The sequence below is a fragment of the Panicum virgatum genome, chromosome 7K, assembly GCF_016808335.1.
Source record: "Panicum virgatum strain AP13 chromosome 7K, P.virgatum_v5, whole genome shotgun sequence".
NCBI lineage: Eukaryota > Viridiplantae > Streptophyta > Magnoliopsida > Poales > Poaceae > Panicum > Panicum virgatum.
This window is the reverse complement of record NC_053142.1, coordinates 4,282,881-4,293,048: the sequence shown is the minus strand read 5'-3', so window position 1 is coordinate 4,293,048 and position 10,168 is coordinate 4,282,881. Positions and strand designations below refer to the sequence as shown.

Sequence of the window (10,168 nt, the reverse complement as noted above, 5' to 3'; positions counted from 1 at the left end):
ACAAGTTGTTGTACCCAGGATGTGAGGATGGGTTGAAGAAGCTTGGCACAACACTGGAGTTGCTGCAATGGAAGACAACATATGGTGTATCAGACAAGGGATTTGGTGAATTACTAAAACTTTTGAAAAAATACTTCCTAAAGACAACGAATTGCCTAGCATGATGTATGAAGCGAAACAGCTTGTTTGCCCTCTAGGATTGGAGGTGCAGGAGATACATGCATGTCCCAATGACTGCATCCTCTACCGAGGTGACTACGGGAATTTGGATGCTTGCCCTGTATGCGGTGCATTGCGTTACAAGATCCGAAAAGCTGATCCTGGGGACGTCGACGGGGAGAGTCCCCAGAAGAGAGTTCCCGCCAAGGTCATGTGGTACTCGCATATAATACCACATCTGAAGCATCTGTTTAGAAATAAAAATAATGCTAAGTTGATGCGATGGCACAAAGAGGAACGCAAACAAGACTCAATGTTGAGACACCCAGCGGATGGGTCACATTGGAGAAAAATAGATAGAACGTACACTGACTTTGCCTTGGATGCGAGAAACATAAGGTTCGGTTTGAGTACGGATGACATGAATCCTTTCGGTGAAATGAGCAGTGGGCACAGCACTTAGCCTGTCACTCTATGCATATACAATCTTCCGCCATGGCTATGCATGAAGCGGAAATTCATCATGATGCCTATACTTATCCCGGGCCCAAAGCAGCCCGGAAATGACATCAATGTGTACTTAAGACCATTGGTCGAGGAACTATTATTGCTATGGCGTAAAGATGGTGTATGGATGTGGGACGAATACAAACAAGATGACTTCAACCTACGAGAATTGTTGTTCGTAACCATCAATGACTGGCCTGCTCTTAGTAACCTGTCGGGACAATCGAACAAGGGATATAGAGCCTGCACACACTGTTTGGAGGATACCGATAGTATATGGTTGACTCACTGCAGAAAGTGTGTATACATGGGTCATCGTCGGTTTCTTTCCGTCAGACATCAGGTACGAAGGAAAGGCAAGCATTTCAAAGGGCAAGTGGACCACAGAATAAAACCAAAGCACCATACTGGCAGTGATGTCTTGGAAATGGTCAAAGATCTAGAAGTAGTATTTGGAAAGGGACCAGGCAGCCAACCTGTTCCGAGCGACAACGGATTGGCGCCCATGTGGAAGAAGAAGTCTATTTTTTGGAAGCTACCATATTGGGAAGTCTTAGATGTTCGTCATGCAATTGATGTGATGCACCTCACAAAGAATCTTTGCGTCAACCTGATAGGATTCTTGGGAGTGTACGGAAAGAATAAAGATACACTAGAAGCACGTCAGGAATTGCAACGAATGGAAGACAGAGATGCCCTACATCCTGAAAAGCGAGACAATGGACGACACTATTTAAGTCCCGCCAGCTATACTCTTAGCAAAGAAGAAAAGGAAAGCATGTTTGAATGCTTGAGCAGTGTCAAGGTCCCATCTGGATACTCATCGGATATAAAAGGAATCCTAAATTTGCAAGATAAGAAATTCACAAACCTAAAGTCTCACGACTGTCACGTGCTTATGACTGAACTTCTTCCCATTGTGCTGCGGGGGATTCTGCCTGAGAACGTGTGGTTAACCATCGTGAAGCTATGTACCTTCCTCAACATAATTTCTCAAAATATAATTGACCCACACAATCTGACAAAGCTGCAGAACGATGTGGTACAGTGTCTTGTTGGGTTTGAGCTGATATTTCCACCATCATTCTTCAACATTATGACACATCTTCTAGTGCACCTTGTGAAAGAGATTGATATCCCCAGACCTGTATTTCTACATAACATGTTCCCCTTCGAGAGGTTCATGGGTGTACTAAAGAAATGTGTTCGTAACCGTGCTCGTCCAGAAGGAAGCATCGTCAGTGCGTACGGAACAGAGGAGGTTATTGATTTTTGTGTTGATTTTATTGATGATCTTAAACCGATTGGGGTCCCTGAATCACGGTATGAGGGGAGACTAAGTGGAAAGGGCACACTAGGGAAAAAAATCTCATGTCTGCACAGATGATGACTCGTTCAAGAAAGCGCATTACGGGGTTCTTCAACAATCGTCCTTGGTGGATCCGTATATCGAGGAACATAAGAAGATTGTAACCTCGGAATTCCCAGAAAAGTCTAAGACCTAGATTACATGTCAACACATCGACACTTTTGGCAGCTGGTTGCGGAGACATCTAATGCATAACATGGATATAGGTGAACAACTGTTCTTGTTGTCTAGGAGACCGTCTTGGAATATCTTAACGTACCAAGGGTACGAGATAAATGGGAACACATTTTACACGGCAACCTATGATAAAAAAAAAGCACAAATCAAAATAGTGGTGTGCGTATGGACGCCACAGACAGCAATGGAAAAAAGGAGACATTTTACGGTTATATTGAAGAGATATGGGAACTGGATTACGGTCCCAATTTCAAGGTGCCTCTGTTTCGGTGCCAGTGGGTGAAGCTGACTGGAGTAACAAAAGATCAGTACAGTATGATAATAGTTGATCTTAACAATCTTGGGTACAGAGACAAGCCATTCATCCTAGCCCAGGATGTTTCTCAGGTTTTCTACGTTAAGGACATGTCTGGCAAGCCAAAGAAGGGGATCAACAAGCAAACCGATGAGCCAAAGCGACACATAGTCCTTTCAAGTAAAAGAAATATCGTTGGAGTCGAGGACAGGACAGACTTGTCAGAGGACTATAATAACTTTGCTGACATTCCACCTTTCACAGTCAATGCTGATCCATGCATCCTGCTGGCTAATGAGGATGCTCCATACTTGCGCTGTGATCATAATCAAGGGACAACTGTGAAGAGGAAGTTTGTTACCGTACCAGTACCTGCTGATCAATGATGTATTAAAAACTTTTTATGTAATATTTCATAAACATGTGATGGGGAATTTAAAAATTTCGATTTATATATGTATTGCATCAATTTCTTAGCACACATTGACACTCACAAACTGCTCGCAAAACAACACATTGACTAATAACATGAATTGATTAAGTTATATGTGAAAATCACTTTTTTAACGTTAATGTGTTGAGGAAACTCATTTTATTTCGAAAGCCAATATTTTGAAATATTTCTATTATCTAATACATATTTGCATGGTCAAAATAGAAATTATAATATGTATAAAGTTATATAAATTATGAGTCCTATCACTTAAATAAAATACAATATTTTTGCTGGACATATAGAATCTAAATTCGTATAGAAACTTTTTTTGATAATTTTTGGACTCAATATTTTTTTCTACGCAATTAAAAGCTGATAGCCCATTTTAAAAGAACAAATAAAAAGAAATGAAAAAAATCTGATAGCCCAAAGTTTTGGCGCCAGAATGAAAAATGGGCCTCATTTGTCTCGGTTATTAGATCCATCCGGGACTAAAGGTGGCCCGCAGGCGCATTTTTGCCCCGGCCCGCCAAAACACCCTTTGGTCCCGGGTGGAGCCACCACCCGGGACCAAAGGGAGGGCCTTTGGTCCCGGTTCCAGCCATCACCCGGGAGAAAAGGGTCTTTGGTCCCGGGTCGTGGCTCCACCCGGGACCAAAGGGAGGGCCTTTGGTCCCGGTTCCAGCCACCACCCGGGACCAAAGCGTCGGTGCTTGGCGGTGCTACTCTTGATCTCCACCGACACCGCAGCCTCCTCGCCGTGATGCCTTGCCCTAGTCCACGCCGTTGTCCCCGTTCGCCGGCGACGTCATCCCCAAGCGCCGATGCCGCCATTCCCCGTCGAGCACACGCAACCCCGAGCCGCGCCGCTGCGCGCCTAGCCCCCAGAGTAGCGCCGCCCCCTCGCCGAGCACGCGCCATCGACCACGACCTCTGCCGTAGTCCCCGAGCACCGCGTCATCTCCGCCGAGTACCGCGCGCAGCATCCAGCCCCGGCCCCTTGTACGGGGCCCCCGAGCGCCGCCGCCATCGACGTCCCAGCAGTGCGCCGCCGCCTCGAACTCCTCCACCACTATTATCCTTGCTCGGCCTGTGAGTCGCCGTACTCCCTAACCGCCGTCGTCGCCCCCAACCGCCACAGCATGCAGAGTTGGCAACGCCGGCGGCAAGCCCCCGACCGGGTTTAGCTAGGGTTAATTGCTTTTTTATTTTATTTTTGTGACTCAAGTTTCTTAAGTGAATTAATTTAGTTTATTTGTAGCTGTTTATTACATAGTTGCTTAGCTTAGGTTAGGTTCAAAATTAGTTTATTTAGTTCAAATTTAGGTTTGAATTTAGTAGCCCCAAATTTAGGTTTGAATTTAGGTTCAAAATTACTACTAGCTTGATGGAACAGTAGCTGGTTCAAATTTTAGGTTCAAATTTTAGGGCTAGTGTTTTTTTTATTATTCAATTTGTTGCATTAATTTCTGGATTAATTTGAGGTTCAAATTTAGTGCATTAATTTGTTTGTAATTCAAGTCCCATTTGTTTTTGTAATTGAAGTTAATTTGTTGTGATTCACATTAATTTATTTAGTGCATTAATTTGTTTGTAATTTTGCCTCAATTTGGATGTATTTAGATGGAAATTTAATTTGGAAATTTAGTTTGAAAATTTAGTACGGAAATTTAGTTTGGAAATGATTGATGGAAATTTAGATGGAAATTTAGTTGGATCCTTGGAAATTTAGATGGAAATTTAGTTTGGAAATTATTGATGGAAATTTAGTCGGAAATTTGGATCCTTGGAAATTTAGATTCAAAATTTAGATGGAAATTTAGTTTGGGAAATTAGTTGAAAATTTAGATAGAAATTTAGATGGAAATTTTGATCCTTGAAATTTTTTATCCTTAGAAATTAGTATGGAAATTTAGATGGAAATTTAGTTTGGAAAATTAGTTGGAAATTTAGATTGGAATTTTGATGGAATTTTTTATCCTTGGAATTTTGGATCCTTAGAAATTAGTATGGAAATTTACTTTGCAAATTTAGCCGGAAATGTAGTTTGGAAAATTAGTTGGAAATTTAGATGGAATTTTTTATCCTTGGAATTTTGGATCCTTAGAAATTAGTATGCAAATTTACTTTGGAAATTTAGATGGAAATTTAGTTTGGAAAATTAGTTGGAAATTTAGATATAAATTTAGATGGAATTTTTGATCCTTGGAAATTAGTATGCAAATTTACTTCGGATATTTAGATTGAAATTTAGTTTCAAATTTAGATGGAAATTAAGTTGAATCCTTACATTAATTTGATCAAAACAATTTGTATATTCAATAGTTAGTTAAGATGGACTCGCGACGTAATGAGATGGACGATGAGTAATTCTTAATGGACATGATTGCATCCGGTAGCGTGGCCGCAGCTCCTCATGCCGACGACACCGGTGATGCCGCCAATACCGACATATACCTCAATATGTCTGGTGGCGAGGAAATTGATCTAAATACAGCTGCTGCTGCTGACCAGGAAGCAAATGTATATACCTGAACATCGATCCTTGTGTTCTAAGTCGTACTTACAATGAGTCATAACCATGAATATATATTTATTTTTTTGAAGCCATCTAGATCATCAAGTCAGCAGACCAAAAAAACGAAGCGAGGCCCGACCAAGAAATTGGAAGGGCGATTTATCATAACAGAAGTGGATCCAGATGGCGAATCAATAGCTCCAGAAGCAGCCGCAAAGAAATACGTTAGGCAATGTGGTTGTCTTGTCCGGGACCACATCCCTATCAGCTTTAGGTTATAGAAAGCTAACAATCCAAGCGAGCAAAAGGATGCAGTGCCTGAAAGAGAAATGGAGTGGCTCTGGCGGGAGCTGAAAAAGAACTTCACAGTTCTGGCTGAATCAGAAGAAGCAGCTAAGCGCTAGACCCTGAGCAAGATGGCCGAACAACTTCAGACATTTAAGAAGAATCTGACGAAGAATTATATCAAGAAAGGGAAAATGCCAGAGTTCACTGGAGACCTTGCAAAGCAGAAGGACCACTGAAATGCCTTTGTGGCACATAAGTCTTCAGAGCTTGGAATTCGAAACGTGGAAAACGCCAAGGAAAATGCCTCGAAGAAAGTATATCATCACACTCTAGGGCATGGTGGGTACAAAATGGCAAAACCGAAATGGGAGAAGATGGAGCAGAATTTGATTGACAAAGATATCACGCCTGCGACCATCACCTGGCCTGAATGTTCAAAGAACTGGTACTATGCTCATGGTGGAACATTGGACCCAGAGACGGGTGAGTGCATCTTTGGGCAGAAAATTCAGCAAGTGGCCCGCAGACTACAGGAGGCCATACAAATAGTTAGCCAAGGCACATTCCAGCCCGATAAAGAAAAGGATGAACTGACATACGCCCTTCAGAACCCAGAACATCCGGGGCGTACAAGGGGCAAGGGAGTGGTTGCGTGGAAATATGGCTTCAGAGATTACATCGATACATATAGAAGCCAGGATAGAAGGAAGAACGAGGAGCGCCTGCACTTGCGAAGGCTAGAGGAACAGCACCTCTCACTAGATGAAAGAATGGCAGAAGAGGTTAAATGCCAGGTGGCCTTAGCAATGAGCCAGCAGCAGCAACAGCAAACGGAGCCTGCAGAGCCTATTGTCGATGCGGCCGGCCTACCTCAACGTAAAAGCAGCTGCGCCTCCATGGGCCTCCCTGCGGATACGGGAATCGCCGCTATTGATACGACGGCTGAGCAGCACTATCCAGTGGATGAGATTACCCAGCGGACACCTTGTGCTCTTCAAACTTGTAGTAAGAACTTAAGGTTCACGGTAGCGTACGGTTCCGCCATGCCAAGCACACCAGGCGAGATGTACCATGGGCAGGAGGTCCCGACTGGATACGCTAAAGTTGGGGTCGAGGAGGTGTGCAATGATTGGAAGAATCTCGAGCTCGATATTCCTAGAGGTGACGGGGAGACAACACTAGTAGACGTTGTTCATGATTACATCCTATGGGACAAGCGGTACATCATCCTCAAGCCTACCGATCAGGGATCAAGGCCGGCATCGCCGCAACCCAATCGTCGTTCAGCTCCTCCGCCACCGTCTCCGGGAGCTGCCCCAGAACACTCTGCTGCTAAGCAGCCATCTCCTAGGCAGCCGTTGACTACTCCTGCTGAGCCGCCATCTCCTGGCTCACCTCCTCCATCACCGCCAAAGAAGCGAAAAAAGACGGAGCCAGAGAATAAGGATAAACCACTAGACCCTTCAAAATTAAAATTTTTTATTGGAATGAAGGAATCGAATAGGAGAAAGTTCATTGAGAAACCGTTACTTTCGGACTACGACCGCTCGATTAAGAAATCATACTACAAGAGAAAATCAGGGTCGTCATCGTCCGGTGTTCCACAGCTAGGGGCCCAACAGAAACAATCAATAGAACCACTAGTTGTACTAAACCAGGAACAACAAGGCTTTCTTGGATTCTTACAATCATCAAAGTTCACTACAGATCAGATAATAGGGACTTCGAATCTAGATCCGAATCCGCTGAAAGAGTATCCGATAGCTCCAGTGGTGAAATGGCACTATAAGGAGGGCACCAGCCTTGTCCCCCCAGACATTGTGTAGTTCCTTCCAATGCAAATGCGAAGGCTACATGACTTGTACATGAAGGCGATGAGAGAATGCAACTTCATGCAAGGCGCAAAGATTGGAGATGAAGATTTCTTTCATGAAAAGGCCATCATATGGATTGATTGGGAAGAAGTGTACCAATTATACCATCAGGACGCCCTCGACATCTCTATGGTCGCTTTGTGGCTTCTGTAAGTGTGTTCTTTAAATCTTGTTCATTACCATATATAACTAACGATGGAGGTTCCTTACTTCATTTTGTATCCCGTAGGATGGAGATTCAAACATGCCAGAAAAAAGGGTATCACCACATCGGCTTTGTCGACCCACATGTTGTGAATTGCAAAAATTTCCTGAGCAATCCTGCAGAAACATTCAAAAACTTGTGCAAGTACCTAACCATTCAACATTACAAGAGTCTCATTCTATTTCCGTACAACTTTGCGTAAGTCTTTTCTGCTATGTAACTATTTTAGTTCTGTATAACTGAATTTTATTAACCGTACATGAAATCTTGCAGAGATCACTGGATACTAATTGTCATATTTCCGGACTTGAGCTTAGCAGTTGTTATGGACTCTTTGCGGAGAGATCCAGACCAATACAAAGACATGAGCGACATGTTGAACAAGTAATTAATTCTTCTCATACCACCTCAATCACCATTGCTTTTGAAATCAACTATCTTTAATTATTCGTCTGGGTTCATGTTCAGGGTTTGGAAGAAATTCGTTCGAAAGCATAGTGGCAATTTCAGCGCCGGACTAAAATGGAAAAAAAACTTTCCGGTACGGATGGGATTCTACTTTATTTGCATGTTCCATGTCTTTAAATATGTATGTATACATTGATAGCTAATTACTTCATTTATTTCTCTTAAAGTGTCGGAGGCAGGCGCAAAGAACTAATTTATGTGCATACTATGTCATAGAGAATATCTATGGCCTAGTATGTCCTCAAAAGACCGAAAGCGACTGGGAGAAGGAATTAAGTAAAAAACTTTATCATAGTTGCATGCAACTCATTTTGTAACGTTCTAATCAATATTCTTATTTTACCAAGGTTTATCAAATATATGATACACTCGTACCAGAAGAAAGGATCCTCACCATTGATAAAAATAGCAGGCTATAGCGCCGCAATAGCGGCCAGAGATGCCACGCTACGATATGCTCCTTTCTTCCGCTATCTCAGCTACGTCCGCTTTTGCGCCGCTTTTCTCCGCTAAATCCCAAAACGGCGACTCACTTTTAGCGCCGCTATCTCTAATCCATGCTGCTGGAAAGGGGGAGAGGAAGAATCAGATGTTCTGTTGATGGTGGTTGGTGGGATTGAGGGCTGCCTTATCTCCTCAGAGCTGAGGAAGCAGTGCGGCGCGGCGCTCCATCAGGACGAGGAAGGGGGCACTGGACATGGTGCACCTGCAGGGAGAGGAAGCGGTGCAGGGCGTGGCTGCTCTGACGAGAGGAGGAAGCCGACCCTCCAGCAGGTCTGCGAAGCAGCACAACGCTCGAGCAGGACGAGGAAGTGCTCCTTCCATCAAGCTCGAAGACAACTCTGGACGTGGGGAGGGAGCAGCAGGCCAGCAGCAGGGGAGTACGAGGTGGGGATTGGGGAAGGAGTGACAGCTAGAAAGCGTCAGGAGGAAGGAGCAGCGGCAGGGATGAGGATAAGGCTAGCTGGCAGGGAGGGGATGCGGACTTGCGAAGCCATGGCAAGGGAAGTCACGTGGGCCTGTACTCAGCTGGCGGGGGAGGGTATTGGGCCATCTCTTTCTCACATTTTTTGACATTTTTTCTCTTCTTAATTAATCCGCTAATTGGATTAGCGACCGCTAAAGTGCACTATAGCGCCTCTTAGCGTTTCGTCAGTCTCCGCTAGCTCCCATAGCCTGCGATTTAAAATATTGATCCTGGCGATTCAAGAAGCCTTGAGCGGATTTATTGTTCGCGAGGTCCTCGACCCGGCAGGAGAATTCTACTATGATGGCGTGTCAAACATAGATAATAGGAGTAAATATGACAAAATTAAGTAAAACTTTAGTTACACTTTGTATGTAATTGACTTTTGTGTTGCACTTTATATGAGTAAATAAATATATATATTTATATTACTGTAGTTCATACTCCACTTAAATTCCAATACAAAATTCAATTTGAAATGGAATAGAAATAACCCAAAAGAAACAGAAAAAGAAACAGAAAAAAAGGAGGTCTTTGGTCCCGATTGGTAACAGTGTGCCTGCCACGTCGACGCTGGCAGACCCTTTGGACCAAAGGCTCTCATTTGTCCCGGTGGCCTGACTCGTTGGGAAACCGGAACAAAGGGGCTTTTCCAACCGTGACAAAAAGCCTGTTCTGTAGTAGTAATGATACATCACTTATTAATACATGCGCATGCACATGTAGCGGTGCTGGAATATAAGGCGTTTATTAGTGATAAACGATGTGATTCTTGTATGGATCAATTGGAGTGCGCAGGGCAAGAAGAGTGCAGCAAGCCAGGACCCAGGAGATGATGGATCCAAGCTCATAGGGACGTTATTAGACCCTGTCGCAGGCGGTGCCCTCCGGGCAGAAGGGCTTCT

The 10,168-nt window shown here is 43.7% G+C and overlaps 2 long non-coding RNA genes across 2 annotated transcripts; one reads left to right on the top strand and one right to left on the bottom strand.

The window, feature by feature from the left end:
* Positions 1–2,515: 2,515 nt before the first annotated feature.
* Positions 2,516–9,296, bottom strand: LOC120639626. The gene is made up of 2 exons (XR_005661522.1): positions 8,691–9,296; positions 2,516–2,879 (listed from the first exon to the last, which is right to left on the bottom strand). It is a non-coding gene; the product is annotated as an uncharacterized LOC120639626 (long non-coding RNA).
* Positions 7,973–8,405, top strand: LOC120639627. The gene is made up of 3 exons (XR_005661523.1): positions 7,973–8,026; positions 8,102–8,212; positions 8,297–8,405. It is a non-coding gene; the product is annotated as an uncharacterized LOC120639627 (long non-coding RNA).
* Positions 9,297–10,168: the final 872 nt, after the last annotated feature.